Source organism: Caretta caretta, chromosome 8 (assembly GCF_965140235.1).
Source record: "Caretta caretta isolate rCarCar2 chromosome 8, rCarCar1.hap1, whole genome shotgun sequence".
NCBI classification, from domain to species: Eukaryota; Metazoa; Chordata; order Testudines; family Cheloniidae; genus Caretta; species Caretta caretta.
Genome location: NC_134213.1, coordinates 72098 through 90940, shown reverse-complemented (window position 1 = coordinate 90940; position 18843 = coordinate 72098). Strand labels below are relative to the sequence as shown.

General features: G+C 45.5%; 1 long non-coding RNA gene across 1 annotated transcript; it reads right to left on the bottom strand.

The window, feature by feature from the left end:
- Window positions 1-10436: 10436 nt before the first annotated feature.
- Window positions 10437-18626, bottom strand: LOC142072924 (uncharacterized). The gene is made up of 2 exons (XR_012669527.1): window positions 18351-18626; window positions 10437-15322 (listed from the first exon to the last, which is right to left on the bottom strand). It is a non-coding gene; the product is annotated as an uncharacterized LOC142072924 (long non-coding RNA).
- Window positions 18627-18843: the final 217 nt, after the last annotated feature.

Below are 18843 nucleotides of genomic sequence, written 5' to 3'. Positions count from 1 at the left end.
CAAGGTCGATTTTAGTGCTACTCCTCTCGTCGGGGAGGAGTACAGAAGTCGATTTTAAAAGCCCTTTAGGTTGATGGAACTGGGTTGGTTGTGTGGACGCAGTCATTTTTAAATCGACCTAACGTGGCTAAATTCGACCTAACCCCATAGTGTAGACCAGGGCTCAATCAGGGTTCATTCATCACTGCATCCCTGCTCAGGATGACTGCTGGAAACATCTAAGAAACAAAGACAAAGGGGGTGGGGGGAGAGAAGAGCTGAGTCCAGGCTGGAAAAAGTGTCTGGTCTGGGAAAGAAATGCCTAAAACAACATTTAGGGTGAGAAATTAAATCTATCTTGTGTAGTTAATAAACTTGTTTTTGTTTTCTCTAAAATCAGTTTGTGGAATTCATAGCTGAGGGCAAAAAGCTGTGCATATCTTCCGCCACTTACACTGTACAGTTCTCTGTGCAGCACAAGACAATATAATTTTGGGTTTGCATCCCAAATGGGGTGTGCACTTGAGTGCTGGGCAATTCCTAGCTGAGTCTTCCCATGCAGTCCTGATTTCAGGGTCTGTGTCTTTCTGCAGCTGGGCGGGTCCCTACCTGTGTGTGTGCTGGAGGAAGCTTGTGGGCCTGGCTCAGCAGGACAGGGTGAGGGAGCCCAGGCTGGTGGAACAGGTGGGCTCAGTGGTACCCCAGTACATCAGGTGGCACCCTGGAGGGGGTGGGGGGGAACCCGTCACAATGATATGTTGGACTGGATTGTGCCATCATTTGGATGTAATTTTTGAACATTTAGGACTCTGTAGTACTGAGTAGTGTTTGCTGCTGTGGTTGAGGTGGCACAAGAAATTGAGTGCTGTCTTATGTTTGTTGATTAGCTGGGGTAATTGCCCCCAGTTCTTCTCAGCCGCTGTTATTACTGGGCTCTTGTGCACCTCATGCATTTTTTGTCCCCAGTATTGCAGACACAGGGTTTCCAGTGGGTTTCTTTTCTCCTTCTGGGCAAGACAGAAGGGATCTGATCCTCACCATGCTTTCACCTCAAACAATCCATTCTCTCTCTCAGCTGTGTAATGGTTCATCTGGTTGCAATGTTGTCCTTTCACCATTCACTTCAGGACTCCAAGAATCTTGTCGTCATAGGGTGAGAAAATGTAGCAAGAGTCACTCTCATATCTTTCCTCTGAGCTGGGAGCTACTCCTATTCTGGACTTAAATATGGTGTTCATCAAACTAAAGGAACACTGTTTGAGTCATTATCTGGTTGTTCTCTGTACAGTAACAACTGTAAAAAGAAAAAGAGTACTTGTGGCACCTTAGAGACTAACCAATTTATTTGAGCATGAGCTTTCGTGAGCTACAGCTCACTTCATCGGATGCATACCGTGGAAACTGCAGCAGACTTTATATATACACATAACAACTGTGTTCTTTATGGTTATCTCATCAGTTATCTGTGAGATACAGAGACTTACAGTGAACCTACACTGTATAGTTTTCCACTGGGGCTAAGGTGAACCTTTATCTTCAGCTGAAGTATTCTGCTAATAGGGTTTCTGACTTTCAAAATTAATCTTTTAACTTATCTGTATTTTCCCTAAACCTCATTTGCTGCCTGAGGAGATTGCATTGCCTAGATCTTAAGAGTTATTATCAGAACAGAACTAAGCTATTCTGAAAATTGCTCACACTATCTGTTGTATTAGGGGTCAGTCAGTCTCCTCTCATAGGTTTCAGAGGAACAGCCGTGTTAGTCTGTATTCGCAAAAAGAAAAGGAGTACGTGTGGCACCTTAGAGACTAACCAATTTATTTGAGCATGAGCTTTCGTGAGCTACAGCTCACTTCATCAGATGTTTACCGTGGAAACTGCAGCAGACTTTATATACACACAGAGAATATGAAACAATACCTCCTCCCACCCCACTGTCCTGCTGGTAATAGCTTATCTAAAGTGATCAACAGGTCCTGTTGATCAACAGGGTGGGAGGAGGTATTGTTTCATATTCTCTGTGTGTATATAAAGTCTGCTGCAGTTTCCACTGTAAACATCTGATGAAGTGAGCTGTAGCTCACGAAAGCTCATGCTCAAATAAATTGGTTAGTCTCTAAGGTGCCACACGTACTCCTTCTCCTCTCATAGACTGTCCAAGAAGGTCACATGCTGCATGCATGTGTTCTATGAGCTATCAGGGATCCCAGAACCATGTGGTATAAGTCATTGTTCCACTAGAGGTAAGGTGACCTCTGTTGCATCTCTCAGAATTGTTCCCATCATAGTGATATGCAAGCCTGCTACCTGAATTTCTGTCTAGACCTTCACACAGCATCATGACCTGGGTTTAACCTCTGGATTGTGTGATCAGTTTGTGATAGCACTCCTGCCATCTTTGTTGAAGTAAAACTCTTAGTCCTTCTCCTCTGAGTGTGGGTACCACCTGTCAATCACAGTAAGGATGAGCACAGGCAATTGTCTAAAAGAACCCAGTACTTTGGCGAGTAACTTTCTTTTACAAACCCCAGTTTTTCTGCCCATATGTACAGACCACCTAAGAGTACTGTTGATACTACCTGAGCCAAGGGAAGTCACACAGTCAAGAGAAAACCCCACTCTTGGTTTTGTATAGGAAACATTAAACTTTACTTCAAAAGTGTCATTGGCATTTAATGAAATCTAGTTCCTCAGGGTAATGGTGAGATCTTTTGAAGATGTCATCCTGGTGTTGTCATGGTTACAAAAGAACCAGTTGCTCAGTATGAAGTATCAGATGGTGAGGAAAATAAAGACAGAGAAATTGGTAGCCAAGCAAAGCGGAAAGAGAGAGAGAGAGACTGGAAAAGGGGGTAAATTGTAGGATAAGAAGGAAATAAAGAGATGGAGACATTTAAAAAGAAGGGAGCAGTGAGAGGGGGGTGAAAGGAGGAATGAGGAGACAGAAGAGTGAAAAGGTGACTGAGGTCACTGTGGAGAGGAGGGAAGGGCCCCAGCAGCAGAGCCAGTGGGGATACAAAGTGTCTGTTTTGTAATTAGTGACAATCCTTCCAAAGAGAAGTCTGGAAACAACCTGGGGAATGAATTGTCCTTTCTGCCTCCTCTCTCTCTGAAGATCTGAAGATCATTTCCTGGGGTGGGAATTGATTGCATGGAAGGAATTAGGCCTCCGTATCGTTTGTTTGCTTAGCTGTATGGAACTCTCTCTTCTCTTCCAATACAATAGTTTCAGTTCCTGATGTGAGTAGTTGAATTAATAGCAGAGCCCTATGTGAAAAGAGAGGGAGAGAGAAAAAGAGATGCACAAAGCACAGCTATCTGTGGGCCAACTACTGCCGGCCACACTCAGGCAAAATTCCTGTTGAAGTCAGTGGGTCTCTTGCCAAGATTGGGGCTCTGTTTTTTTTCTGAGGGAATGAGCTGGATTTCCATTTTTTTCTATTTAACTCTGTGGAAATAAATTAAACCTTTCGTTCGGTAGCAATTGTTCTTAAATTGCTATATAAAAGAGAGTGAAGTTGAGGTCACATCAGGCTGACTTTATTATATCATAGTGATTCTCTGATCAAGGATGGGGTGGGGACTCCAGTTAATTCCTGCATTGGGATAGGAGAATGGGTTTCCATGGATACAAAGCCAGAAGCATTATTGACAGGCCTCTGAAATATAAGCTTAGGCTGCTACAGCTACATTTCCTACGATCTTTTTGAATACACAAGGCTCTCCCTTTTCTGTATCTTCAAAAAGGATGGGATAGGAGAACATTTGAGAAACTAAGAAGGGAATAGGGAAACTTTGGACCCTTTTCCTGGAAAGTATTGCATGGGAAACGTGAGAGATTGAAGCAATTAACACAATCAGGGACAGAAATATATTAAAGTGACTCAGAAGTTACAGAGAAGATTTAAAGATGATTCTTCCCCTTCATGTCTTTTCCATATTTCCCATTGCATTTGGAGTGAGAAGAGCGACACCATGAAAAATGAAGAGGAGAGAAATAGAAGAAGATCCATCTTGTCATAACTTGTGCCTCCTTTTAGTTACTCGCAAGAGTGAGATGATGCTGCCAGAAAGGCAGATCCATGCATTGGACATTGACAAGAGAAGTAGCATAGGCTGAGTCACCTGAACTATGTTAAGTCAGTGGGTGGTATGCCATTCATCAGCTGAGTTGTTATCAACCCAGATGTATACAGAGATGTATGTATTAGCAGCAAATCAGCAAAGTCACTAAAAAGATAATATGATACCTGCCCGTTAACAACATAGTACAGAAAAATCAAATTAGATTCCTCCCTGAGAAATAAATCACCAACCACATTTACAGCTCTGACTCTCAATAAAAACATGTAAGATAACTAAAAAATGGAAGTTATTTGGCTGCTTAATAGATTTTAAAAAGCTTTTGACTCAGCCTGGTACCCAGAACTGAATCTTAAATTGCTACAGACTGGAAATGTGGAAAACCCCATGCCATCATTAAATCCATGCACCAGTCCATTAAAGGGAAAACATTCCAGAAAGAAAGGGAGTAGAACAGAGATGTAACATCAACCGGACCCTCTTCAACATTTATATAAGAGATCTGTTGGCTGTACTGTAACAATTTCCAAGCTCTGGGCTCCCATTAAACAATTCAGCAATAATTTCTTGCTGTAGGGTAATGCCCTAGTCATGTTATATAATTTATGCAATAAGACTGATATACCTGCTAGGAATCTTCTGCAATACATGAGCCCTACAGATCAACCTAGAGAAAATGAAAATCATTATATTTTTAGAAAAAGAATCAAGACAGAGTAAAATGGTATTACAGACACATAGAAATTGAACATTTCCTAAATTATAAAGACTTCAGACCCCTAGGAAATGCATCAAGGAGCTTCAGAGTGACTGAAAAAACTCTGTGCTCCTTTTATGCCAGAAAGAAATAATTAAATAGAAATAATGTTTAATAAAATTACTGCTTAAAAGTATTTGCAAGCATAACCCAAGCCATTCTGCTGTATGGAAATGAAGTCTGGGGCTTAACTTTAATAGCTGATTACAGCCTGGACTGAAAACCCAGTAGAATCCCAACGTCTGGAGTTTCACAAACATATCCTCCAGGCACAGGAACTTTAGCACCAACAGAAATAGCCCAGTTCCCCTGCTAATCAGCAGCCAGAAAACAGCATGCAACCTCTTGTGCCTTCTCAACCAAAACAGGAGATGCCCCCCACTCCCCGTGTGTACACACCCACCCAAAAAGAAAGCAAACAAGCACTAGGGTATGAAAAACTAAATCCAGAGTAAAGCATGATCCATTATCATATATCATCACTTCCTGGACTCAAAAACTGTAGCCTTCCTCACCAGTCGTTCAAATAACCCCACTCAGAACCAAAAGGTGCTCAAAATGTTAGGCCAGCACCTAAAACCTAAAAAAGTCAATGGAAAGAACAAATCAAAACCAGCAACAATTGCTACAAGTTCCCTTCCCAGAACAATCATACTAGCTGATATCTTACCAGAGTAAAATGCTCAAAACTTAGGCATATGCTTTTCAAATTCAGAGTCAGTGCTACAAACTGGAGGTGGAAATGGATAGTTACAGAACTGTCTAAACCTAGGGAGGAGCAATTGTGCTGCCATGGGATGGACTAAGCAGAGAGATGTGGGGGGACACTCTTCCTATTCTAATGTCTGAAGTAGGAGTAAGTCCAAGAAAGAGATTTCTTCAAGCTATCAGGAATCATGAAAGACTTTTAATCAACAAAGCAATGAGGAAAAAGAATAGTGCCTGCCCCTAAGAGATGGAAAAAGAACTGGCAGAGCCCGCATCATGCTATGGAGCCACATGCCACCAGATCAGAAATGGACTAGAATGACACATGGGATCAAGCTCTGAACACATCCTGGGCATTTTGTACCTACCTACCACTGATGGAGATCCGAAAATTCTGGGGCTGATGGTGCATTAAGCTCTAGCCCCTTTCCATCATTCCAGAGGCATAAAGGAGCCATGAAGTTGGTAGAAACAACTTCCAGGGAATCCCCCTGGTATAAGTGGGTTTACAATGTGGCACAGTGCTTTTGGAATTGTTCTCTGCCACCCTCCATAGATTTCCCCCCTCTCCCTCCAACAAACTCTATTCTTGTGTCAAGCACAGCTCAGCAGCATTGGCACCTGTGTTTCTCTTATTCTTTGGCAATATTTGTACAGCTTGTCATGGCAACAACATCTTATTGAATTGAACCATATACACTTACATGTGTGCATGTATATGTACACATTAGGGCCTACGGAGTGGGGGGTATGTGTGGGGAGAGTGGGCATACATAAAGGTGGGAGGGTAGGAGGGTAAGAGGGAGAGTGGAGTGGGCCTGAGGGAATATTGTCTTCACACACATGAAGGCAATGGGCATGTGTATAAAGGTGCACATAAGTGGTTGTATCTGCATGAAGGTGGGGGTGAGTTTACACAAGAGGGCAGTGTGCATATGCATTTGGATGGGAGTGTGCACAAGAGACTAGCATATGTTTCTAGGGTAACCAATTTATTTGAGCATAAGCTTTCGTGAGTGTGTAGCTCACGAAAGCTTATGCTCAGATAAATTGGTTAGTCTCTAAGGTGCCACAAGTACTCCTTTTCTTTTTGCGAATACAGACTAACACGGCTGTTACTCTGAAATATGTTTCTAGGGTTGAGCAATAGGATCATCCTTTTCGTACAAGGAATATTCAAAGACCAAGACCCATAAGTTAAAGGGAATCTAAAAAGTCATAATGATGCAATAAAGGCAGCTCTCTGACTATTTGCCGATTAGTGTCCAAAGGCTACTGTGTGTAGGCTGAATCTGTGAGAATGGGGAGACACCACTTAAATTCCTCCGTAGAAGGAGATAGAATTTTTCTTTAGTACTGTGAGTTGATTATTAGCCAATACTTTCCGGGCAGAAGCCAGGATCTCCTGAATTCCTATTAGAGTTCGGAGAATGTTTGAGACTGATAACTATAATAGTGCAGTTTTCAGGAGGGAGAACGTTACTTAAACCTTTTAAAAAGAAAAGGAGTACTTGTGGCACCTTAGAGACTAACAAATTTATTAGAGCATAAGCTTTCGTGAGCTACAGCTCACTTCATCGGATGCATACAGTGGAAAATATAGTGGGGAGATTTTATAAATCTATAAAATTTATAAAATCTCCCCACTATATTTTCCACTGTATGCATCCGATGAAGTGAGCTGTAGCTCACGAAAGCTCATGCTCTAATAAATTTGTTAGTCTCTAAGGTGCCACAAGTACTCCTTTTCTTTTTACAGATACAGACTAACACGGCTGCTACTCTGAAACCTATCATTAAACCTTTTAGTACGAGATGGATAAGATCCGGGTTCAAACTTTGAGACAAAGCATTGGAAAAATTGTAGCTCTCATCCATGTTGTAAACATCCTGGGGAGATACCAGTGGTTTGGGTTTATTCTGCTGGTGAACCATCTTGACAGAAAGAAGGTTATCCTGAATAACATCCCATAGATTAATGGAAGAAGCATTATAGTTTCCATGATTAACTTCCTGTTTTTAGTTGCCTATAACTTTCTGAAATCTTCCTTTACCAGGCTTGTTTGCCTCAATGAATGCATATCCTGTGCATGAGGGAGCATTCTAGTGCTCCCTAGTAAACAGAACCACAATTATGGAATTTTTTTATCTATTTTCTTTTTAAGTAAAATAGGAAATGTAATTTAAAACACTGCTTTGTGAGAACGTTGTTTGCAAAGTGAAGTACTCAAAACTCATGAAGTGACAAAGTTAAGTCCTCCCAAATGTGGCTTCAGTTCTGTCCCTTGAGCATTAAGATTCAACCTTTGATTGATCATGTCCTATTATTTCCAGAAGACACCTAACTCACTTAATGCACAGATGAAATGATGCACAGTGAAAGAGGAAATGTCCCCTCAGTAAGGGTAAAAATAATTTAATATTGTGAAAATAAGTATTTAGTTTAATAAAAATAAATCACATTTTATTTTTGGGTGACCGGTAGCAATTCTTCTCACCGGAGCTTCCCTCTTTTTGTTCTAATCCATTACTTAAAGATAAATGCTGCATGCCTGCCTCATGCAGCCTGTGATTCAGCAAAGCATTTAAGTATGTATTTAACTTTAAGCACATGAATTGACATACTGATCTCCCTTGCCTAGAGAATGACAAAATTGTACTGTAGAATTACTCACATGCATAAAATTAAGCATGTGCCTTGCTTCTTTGCAGCTCCTGCCTTGATCCAGCAGAAATAATAGTTTGTGATAATATATTTAGATTGGATCATAACAGTGCATGCACACATAATAATGCATACATATAAAATGTCAGAGTTAAGGTTGTACTTCCTGACGTTTCATCATGCAAACTTAATGTTCTTGTAACCCTTTTTATGAAAGACTAAATAAGGCATGTGATAGCAATGATTGTAGACAGACAATCCATTACATTTCTTGCCCCTATATTTTCCCATTCTCTAATCAAGTGTTTAGCCAATTTGAAATGTGGGGGAAAGCCTTATTTAAACAAGGGAAGTTATTTATTTTTGTGTTCTGTTACATGCAACAGACTAGAATATCACAGAGTCTGGGAAAGGAAAGAAACACTGCAATATAGAACACAACTGCTGAATATTGCCACATAGCTGAAATGGGATACAGCAGGGGTTCTCAAACTGGGGGTCGGGACCCCTCAGGGGGTCGCGAGGTTATTACATGGGGGGGTCACAAGCTGTCAGCCTCCACCCTAAACCCCATTTTGCCTCCAGCATTTATAATGGTGTTAAATGTATAAAGAAGTGTTTTTAATTTATAAGAGGGGTCGCACTCAGAGGCTTGCTATGTGAAAGAGGTCACCAGTACAAAAGTTTTAGAACCACTGGGATACAGGCACCAAGAAAAGAGAACTAAAAATTTGAGGCCAGTTTAGTGCCACCCCTAAGAGCACATCCAGCCACTCCTTGTTCCAGCCTTTTTCAAAGTTGCTAATGCTCAGATAGAGACAAAACCAGCTGGCAAAATAATTATATCTTCACTTTTGCTGATACCAGCTGAGCTTATACATAAGTAATGCCATGTTTTCTTGTTTGTCTAATCCCTTTGTGAAATATTCATGCCTATGTTTTCACACCAACCCTCTTTAAACACTTGGTCATAATAAATTTATGTTTTGATTACAGGCTTAACATCAGAGGCCACCAATTTTTCTGGTTCAAATTGCAAGCCTTAGCAAAAAGACTTGCTCTTTGCTGACACAAGATTGCCAGTCTTTTCAGATGGTACACTCATCTGCTACTTGCTTTTGGCCATTCCAGGTTTGTGTAGCACATGGAGTCTCCATAACTATTGTGAGAAAGAAATTCATTTCCAAAAAGTAACTCCTGCAATATGCCTTGAAGCTGCATTGCCCAAATATCACAGAGAGGCAGCGATGGGAGCATTCAGAGCAAGACGGAGTCCACCTCCAGGAGGGATAATTTGGAGTCCAAGTAAACTCTTGTTTAATTGGTTTAAGTGGACCTTTTACATTCCTAATCCAGTGCTGTTAAGACCATCATCCTTCTATCTAACTAAAAAGAAATATTGCAATCATGAGTACAAATTTTGCCCCAGCAGCTCCCATTTGTGCTTTTGGGGTCCCACAGGATCTCCAAGGGAGGATTGACCTGCATGGGGCAGATTGAAAAAGGCTCTAGAAGGGAGAGCATAGGACTAGCAATGAGCAGAGGGAATTGCAAGAGCACCACAGGAAGCTCCTGCTCTCTTGAGGTGGAGGGAAGATGGCTAACAGCAACTTTGAAGTTCTCATCCATCTGTCTATCTGTATCTGTTTCTAGAAATCAGACATTCCCATTTCCAATGGGAGCAGTCTGCAATGTTTAGAAAGGACTTTCTGGGTAGGTGGCAAAAGAAACATGGTATTGTCAGAGGGTACTTCATTGTTACATGAGGGGGAGGAGTGTACCTGAAAATGTACTTAAGGTCTCAGCCAAGTAGTGTTATACCCTGACCACAATGCCAATAACGAGGAGGAGTATGACAGGATCCCTGGGGTGCAATCTGGGACTGTGGAACCGCTGTGCCCCCTTAACTCTCCAGCTTGGGCTGTCTCTCACAATGCTTTGCTAGTGACAAGCAGCAAACCCCTCCAGGTGCTGTTATCACTCAGCATAACCACATGTGGAGCCCCACACCCAGCTAGATTGCATTTATGCTCCCAGAGCCACTCATGAATCACACAGAGCAAGGCAGCAGCCAAATCCCCTCAGCTCCCAGCCTTATACCTCAGGAATATACCATCTTGCATTGCTCAAGACGAGCAGTGCAAATGTATTAATTGGTTCACCACTTCGTCAATGGAAAGTGGATATACACCATCCTTTGCAAACCTGAGCAGATTCATCAGACACTTCAGGCAAACTCACTGGTAAAGATAAACAGTTAAATACATTTATTGACTACAAAAGAAAAATTTTAAGTGACTGTAAGTGATAGGCAAAAAGTCAGAGTTAGTTAACAAAAGAAAAGAAAATATAAGCGTGCAGTCTAAACTCTCAACTCTATTAGACTGGGCAACATCTAAATTAAGCCCTTTTCCTCACCCCACTGGATATTGCAGTCCTTGTTATACAGGTTTGTCCCTTAAACCTGGGCCAGTCTCCTCTGTTGGAGTCTGAGCGTCCTTGTTGCTTGTAGCATGGGTCGGGGGAGGAGAAAAGGCAAAGCATGTGGCCCCTGTGTTCTGTTTTATACCCTTAGCCCATGTGCTTGGAGAACATAAGTCCAGGCATGTCTGGTGCGCATTGCTGAGTCATCAGGCAAGGTTGAGCAATTCCCCTGGTGTGGCCTTTTGCAGGTGAGTCATTGAATTGTAGCTCCCTTGCTGGACAATGGCTGTTGATGGTTGTTTGACACCCGCCTGGGCGTTGATTACTTTCATTGCTGTTGTCTCTGGGGAGCTAATATCTGGTGATTCCCCAACTTACAGCATGTTTTACTGACAATTATACAACACAATTTCATAACTTTATATGCACTAATGATATACCCATTTAGATAGAACAGTGACTTTCATCAGATCATAACCTTTCCCCTGATACCTTAAATGGCAAGATCCTTATATGCATACCTTATATGCAAGATTACAATTATATATAAATGAGGAATATGGGGGTTACAGGGTGCTCCCCCAAGGTATAGAATGTCACAAGGGGCTAACTAGCCCTTCCCTTTGTTACAAGCATAGCTTGTTAAGGGACACTCCAAGCACATGACATTGTATGTAGTCTCCAAATTAATTCTTCTGGATAGTTCTAATGGTACCTCCCACAGCAGCCGGGAGGTGGAATTCCCAGCTCAGGTAGATTTGCATGTGCTAGCTCCGCTGGATTTAGCATGCTAAAAATAGCAGTTTGACTGAGGCAGCACAGGCAGCAGCTCAGACTAACTGCCTGACTATGTATCCCATGGTAAAATAGGATTATACATGGGTGGCTAGGCCGAGCAGCTGCCTGTGCTGCTATTTTTAGTGCCCTAGGTCAAGCAGAGCTAGTGCGTGTATGTCTACTGAAGCTGGGAATTATGTCTCCCAGCTGCTGTGTAGACATACCCTAAAAACAGACAGAAAACAATCACAATCCTACTGAATTCCAGCAGTTTAGACAATAGGCTTCATAAGGATATTGAAACAATTTAAATGAAAGCTACACCCATCTGTTTTGCAAATTCACTGGTCAAGAGCAATTGTAAGAGTCTATCATTATTGTGATAGCACCCAGAAGTCCCTTGAGGATCAGAGCCCCATTGTGCAGGGCACTGCATAAGAGTCTTTTTCAATTAGCTTAAGACAAGACCAAACAGTAACAATTAGTCAGAAGGAATGGGAGAGAGAGAATGTGGATAACAGTGATGTAGGTGATTCATAGGCAAGCTATATGCATAAGTACATGGGTTAAAGTCCATTACTATTTATTATTATTAGTTTATTATTGTTTAGTTATTTGCAGAAGCACCCATTATGTCCTAGATGTTTTCCAATAACTTAAGAAGGGTGACTTAACTGTTCTCAGTGATGGCAGATGACAGAACAAGGAGCAATGGTCTCAAGTTGCAGTTGGGGAGGTATAGGTTGGATATTACGAAAAACTATTTCACTAGGAGGGTGGTGAAGCACTGGAATGGGTTACCTAGGGAGGTGGTGGAATCTCCATCCTTAGAGGTTTTTAAGGCCCAGCTTGACAAAGCCCTGGCTGGAATGATATAGTTGGAGTTGGTCCTGCTTTGAGCAGAGGGTTGGGCTAGATGACCTCCTAAGGTCTCTTCCAACCCGAATCTTCTATGATTCTATGAAAGGTGCTCTCCTTTAAGCCTTTGTTCTTCTTCGAGATGTGTTGCTCATGTCCATTCCATTCTAGGTGTGTGCACGCTCACGTGCACAGTCTTCGGAGATTTTTGCCTTAGCGGTATCCGTAGGGTTGGCTGTGGCGCCCCCGTAAATTCCGCACTCACGCGTTGGTATATTAGGCACTGCCAGCCCTACACCCTCTCAGTTCCTTCTTACCTCCAGTGATGGTTGGACCATCTTGTCTTGCATTGCAAGAACGTTAGCGATTCTTACAGTCCATTGTTCTGTCTTCTTTGTTGTTAGGTACTGAGTTAGATCTTTAAGTTAAGTGTTAGAGTAGTAGTTTAGGAGTTAGAGTCCTGGCTGGAACTTTGCCTCAGAGTAGGGCATGACCTGTTTCCCAGGCTTTAAGCCATGTTCATTGTGCAGCCAGCCGATGCCAATTAGGGACCCCCATGAGAGCTGTTTAAAGTGTTTGGGGAGTCTCACAGAAAGGATAAGTGCAGGATGTGTAAAAACTTTTGCCCTCAAACTCAGAAAGAGCAGAATATCTGCTTGAGGGCCCTCCTTATGGAGGCTGCACTTCATCCTACCTCAGAGCCCTCTCAATCGAACTCCATGCCCAGCACCTCAGCATCAGCACAGAGTGCATCATCAGCACTGGAATCCACCTGGTATCGTTTCCCTTCCACAGCGCATAAGAAGTGGTCAAAGTCGATGGGCCCACCAGCACTGCAGAAGAAGGGGGCTTCAGGCAAAGGACCTCTGTCAGGCCCCATGCCCACACTAGGTGCTTGGGGGTACTGCGGTTGGACCCCTTAGCCCAGCCACGGACCCATCTCCAACTCCTGGAATCAGCATGGGGTCCCGGCCCCTAGTAGGGTCATCTGTGCCCAAAGTGGGTCTGGCAGCCAAAGAGCAGATAGGCCGACCAGCACCGCAGATGCCAAGCCAGACAATGGACAAGGACAAGGCTCTGACATCTATGGGCAAGTTGGTTATGGGACTGTCCCCTAAAATGGTGGAGCATCCCTGGACCACAGGTGTTGGTCCCTGTCACTGCGGCCTTGGACCCTGGCACCGCAGCCTCGGTCTCCAGTTTGAAGACACAGGTCCCTGATACCAAGGTCTCTGCTTGCAAGGCACAGGACACCCGAGTCACGATGCCAAACCCCGTACCCATGGTACCGTCAGGCCTCCCACCAGAGTTGGCCATGGTGAAGATCACCATCACCTGGGTGGTCTCCCAAGGTGTGGGATTGTTATCTGTCATGACACTGGTCTCCGGCTCCCCGGTACCTCTTTGGAACCTGAAAGGGGGTTCTGAGGATGGATCTAAACTGTTCTCAGTAGTACCAGATGACAGAACAAGAAGTAATGGTCTCAAGTTGCAGTGGGGGAGGTTTAGGTTGGATATTAGGAAAAACTTTTTCACTAGGAGGGTGGTGAAGCACTGAAATGCGTTACCTAGGGAGGTGGTGGAATCTCATTTCTTTGAGGTTTTTAAGGTCAGGCTTGACAAAGCCCTGGCTGGGATGATGTAGTTGGGGATTGGTCCTGCTTTGAGCAGGGGGTTGGACTAGATGACCTCCTGAGGTCCCTTCCAACCCTGATATTCTATGATTCTTCAGGCAGGCATTGGTCCTTGCCCTCTCCTTACCGGTTGCTAATGAGGATCAGAGGCATCTATGGTTTTGCCTTCCTCTCCGGAAGTGCAGTGGTTCGAGCCTGAAGGGGAATTCAGTCCTTCGCCTATAAAAGGCGAATTACCACCGGTCCGCAAGACTGGTGCAGTTCCAGCGGCAGCAGCGTGGAGGCAGGGGCAATTGCCTGCTCAGTGGCAGTACTGGAACCTGTGGGGATGTACCTGTTATGCCGGTCCCATACTCCCACCATTCCTCCCAGGCAGCATCGGACAAGCTGCCCCCGGCATAGCCGGAACCCAAGTTGGAGCCTGGTGTCCAATCCAAGGCAGGGGCAACACAGCAGGCCCTGACACCCAAGAGGCTGTTCCCAGACGAGCAAGAGGAAGCCGCTCCCTCCCCCTGCTGTGCAGTCATCTTCGTCATCTCCTGATGAAGCACTGGTGAGCCCCTCACAAACAGCCGCCCCCCTGACAACTTCAGGGAGCACCAGGCCATGCTCAAGAGGGTGGCTGCCAACTTGAACTTGTAGGTCGAGGAGCTAGCAGAGGAGTCCGACAACCTCTTTAATATCATACCCTCCTCCACCCCAGCCGGGGTCGGCGTTGCCCTTCCACCAGGGGTCCTCAAAATTGCCAAGTCTGTGTGGCAGACCCCCTGTTCCCTTCTGCCTACCTCCAAGAAGACAGAAAAGAAGTACTATGTCCCCACAAAGAGATTTGAGTACCTGTACCTGCATCTTCCAGCAGGGTCCCTGGTCATGTCCGCCATCAACTAAAAGGACAGGTAGGGCCAGGTGAGTGGCACACCGAAAAATAAAGATGCCAAGAGACTGGACTTGTTTGGCTGGAAAATTTATTCGACAACCAGCCTGAAATTTCGGGTGTCTAACCTTCAGGCCCTTCTAGGCAGCTACAGCTTCAACCTGTGGGACTCCATCAGCAAGTTCAAGGAGGGCCTTCCACAGGACCAAGCCCAGGAGTTTGCTGCCTTGGTGGAAGAGGGCAAAGCAGTGGGAGAGAGGCACCCTCCGAATGGCCTGGGACACTACGGACTTGGTGTCCAGGATAATCGTCTCTGCGGTGGTCATGAGGCACAGCTCCTGGTCACAGTCCTCTGGGCTGTCCCAGGAGATGCAGACTACCCTTCAGGACATCCCATTTGAGGGAGTAGGGCTCTTTTCGGACCTGACCAATGCACGGCTCCATGGCCTTAAAGGCTCCTATGCCACTCGTTCCTTGGGCCTACGCACTCCTCAGCAGGTTAGAAAGCTGTTTCATCCCCCTCTGCTTCCATTGAGGTCCTGGGGTGTCCCCCGGTCCAGTTCCTACAGGAAGAAGGACAGAGACAAAGGATTTAAATAGTGTCACCCTTTGTCTTTTCGTTCCTCTGCCCAACCTGGTTCTTCCAGAAGCCAAGGAAGCCAGAAGCAGGTGTTTTGAGGATGCACCTGAGGACGGTGCCTCAGTCACTTCCCAGGATCCATCCCCCTGCTCTGTCCTCAACTGCCTGCACCCCTTCCGGTCGGCCTGGTTGTGGCTGACCTCGGACCGTTGGTGCTTGTCATAATATCTTCAGGCTACACCCTGCAGTTCGTGGCTGACCCTCCCTCCCATCCCCCTTCAGGGACCTTTCTCACAAGCAACTCCTCATTCAAGAGGTTGAGAACCTCCTACACCTGGGGGCAGTAGAGGTCCCTCCCCACTTGAAGGAGACAGGGTTCTACTCCCGCTATTTCCTAATCCCAAAAGCAGGCCTGAGACCCATTCTGGACCTGTGCCCCTCAAGAATTTTAAAGTTTTGCATGGTCTCTCTGGTCTCCCTTATTCCCACCCTGGATCTGGGAGACTAGTACACCACTCTCAACTTGAATGATTCATATTTCCATATTTCCATTTTCCCAGGGCACAGGTATTTCCTCTGTTTTGTGTTGAGCCACCGCCATTTTCAATTCACAGCACTGCCCTTCGGTCTCTTGTCAGCCCCGAGAGCATTCACAAAGTGCATAGCACCAGTGGTCGCTTACCTCAGGCATCAAGGAGTGCAAATTTATCTATACCTCGACGACTGGCTGATGTAGGGCAGCGGCATTTCAATATGGTTTGCTCTACCTGTCGCAACCTGGGGCCATTAATAAATGAGAAAAAATCAACCTTAATTCCAGTACAATGCATAGAGTTCATTGGATCAGTCCTTGACTCTACTCAGGCCAGAGCCTTCCCTCTCACCACTGCTCAGATGTGCCTGCGGTTGTTGGCCCACGTGGTGGCCTGCACTTACTTGGTCCAACACACTTGGCTCCACCTCAGGCCTCTGCAGGCTTGACTGGCATCTGTCTACGTCCCCAACAGACACAGTGTGGACCATGTGGTCAGGGGTCCCGGACCACATACTGTCATCACTAACATGGTGGCAGAATCCTGCATTGGTGTTGGAGGGGTATTTCCTTCACAGCTCCATCCCCATCAGTAACCCTCGTCTCTGATACCTCAGACCTGGGGTGGGGAGCCAACCTGGGCAATCTCAGCATGCAAAGTCGTTGGTCGAGTCACGATCGTTCCCTACACGTCAACATCAGGGAGCTCAGAGCTATTTGCCTGGCCTGTCAAGCCTTCCTACCTCACATACAAAGCAAGGTGGTCCAGGTCCTGATGGCCAAGACAGAGCCAGGTCGTCTGCTCTTTGCCGAGAAACCCTCAGGCTCTGAAACTTGTGTGTATAACACGGCATCCTCTCATAGCCGCACACCACCCCGGGGCCAGGAAAACTTTGTCAGATCACCTCAGCAGAACCTTCTCATCTCGCCGCGAGTGGTCCCTGCATCCAGAAGTGGTCACCTTCATCTTCCAGAAGTGGGGAACTCCCCAGATGGACTTGTTCGCATCCAGGCAGAACAGGAAATGCCACATTTTCTGCTCGACTCGAGGGATCAACAGAGCCTCCCTATCGAACGTTTTGCTGCTCCCATGGTCGGGAGCTCTATTGTAGGCCTTCCCTGCAGTGCCGCTAATTCAGAGTCCTCATGAAAATCAAGTAGGACAGGGCGAAGGTGATCCTCATAGTGTTGGCTTGGCCGCGCCAGTGCTGGTTTGGCATGCTGCCGGACCTCTCGGTGGCTGCTCTGTTACAGCTGCCACTAAGGCCAGACCTGATGTCTCAAAACCACGGGAGTCTTCTGCATCCAAACCTAGTGGTGCTGCACCTGACGGCTTGGCTGTGCATGGTTAAATGCAGAGGAACAGGAGTACTTGGCCACTGTCCAGCAGGTCCTGCAGGGCAGCAGAAAGCCCTCCACCAGAATGACCTACCTGGCCAAATGGAAGCGGTTCACTTTTTGGACCTTGGATAAAGGTATTTGGCCCCAGTGGGCCTTGCTGCAGTTGATCCTGGACTACCTTTTGCATTTCAAGCTCCAAGGCTTGTCCCTTTATCTATCAAGGTCCACTTGGCAGCTACTTTGGCCTTCAATCTGCAGCTCGCGGGTAGGTCAGTTTTTGCCCAGAATATAACTTGCCAGCTTACTCAAGGGCCTTGAGCACTCCTATCCACATGTCAAGGACCTCATTCCGCCAGGGGACTTGAATCTTGTGCTGTCACAGCTCTCTGGACCCATCTTCAAGCCTCTGGCTTCCTGCTGTCTGCTTCTCCTGTCCTGGAAGGTCGCGTTCCTAGTTGCGATAACATCTGCCTGCAGGATCTCTGAGATTATGGCGCTAACCTCAGAACCACCCTATACAGTCTTTTACAAAGACAAGATCCAGCCGCAGCCACACCCGACTTTCCTGCCTAAGGTGATCTTGCAATGTCATATGGGTGAGGACATTTACTCACCCATCTTTTTTCCAAAGCCACATAAGACGGAGGAGGAGCGTTGGCTGCATTCCCTAGATGTCAGGAGGGCACTAACCTTCTGCATTGAAAGGACCAAGCCATTCTGCAAATCTACACAGCCGTTGGTCATGGTGGCTGACAGGATGAAAGGTCACCTAGTGTCTGCTCAAAGAATTTCTTCTTGGATCACTGCCTGAATTCGCTGCTGCTATGATCAGGCAAAGGTGTCACCTCCAGCGATTGTAACTGCCCATTCAACCAGGGTGCAAGCCTTTTCGGCAGCTTTTCTGGCCCAAGTGCCTATCCAGGACAATTGTAGGGTGGTCACCTGGTTGTCCATCCATATGTTCATGTCCCACTACGCACTTCCCCAGCAGGCCTGGGATGATGCTGGCTTCAGTAGGGCAGTACTACAAGCCACTAAACTGTGAACTCCAAGCCCACCTCCAAGGATGCTGCTTGTGAGTCACCTAGAATGGAATTGCCATGAGCAAGCACTCGAAGAAGAAAAAACTGTTACCTACCTCTTCATAACTGTTCTTCGGGATGTGTTGCTCGTGTCCATTCCATTACCCGCCTTCCTACCCCTCTGTCGGAGTTGCTGGAAGAAGGAACTCAGAGGGCATAGGGCCGGCAGCGTCTAATATACCAACACTTGAATGCGGCACTCAAGGGGGCGCCACAGCCGACATGAACACAACATGAAGGGGAAAGGCGTCCAGGAGAGCTGGCTGTATTTCAAGGAATCCCTGTTGAGGTTACAGGGACAAACCATCCCGATGAGTCGAAAGAATAGTAAATATGGCAGGCGACCATTAACGGTGAAATCCTAGCGGATCTTAAACATAAAAAAGAAGCTTACAAGAAGTGGAAGGTTGCACATATGACCAGGGAAGAGTATAAAAATATTGCTCGGGCACGTAGGAATGAAATCAGGAGGGCCAAATCGCACCTGGAGCTGCAGCTAGCAAGAGATGTCAAGAGTAACAAGAAGGGTTTCTTCAGGTATGTTGGCAA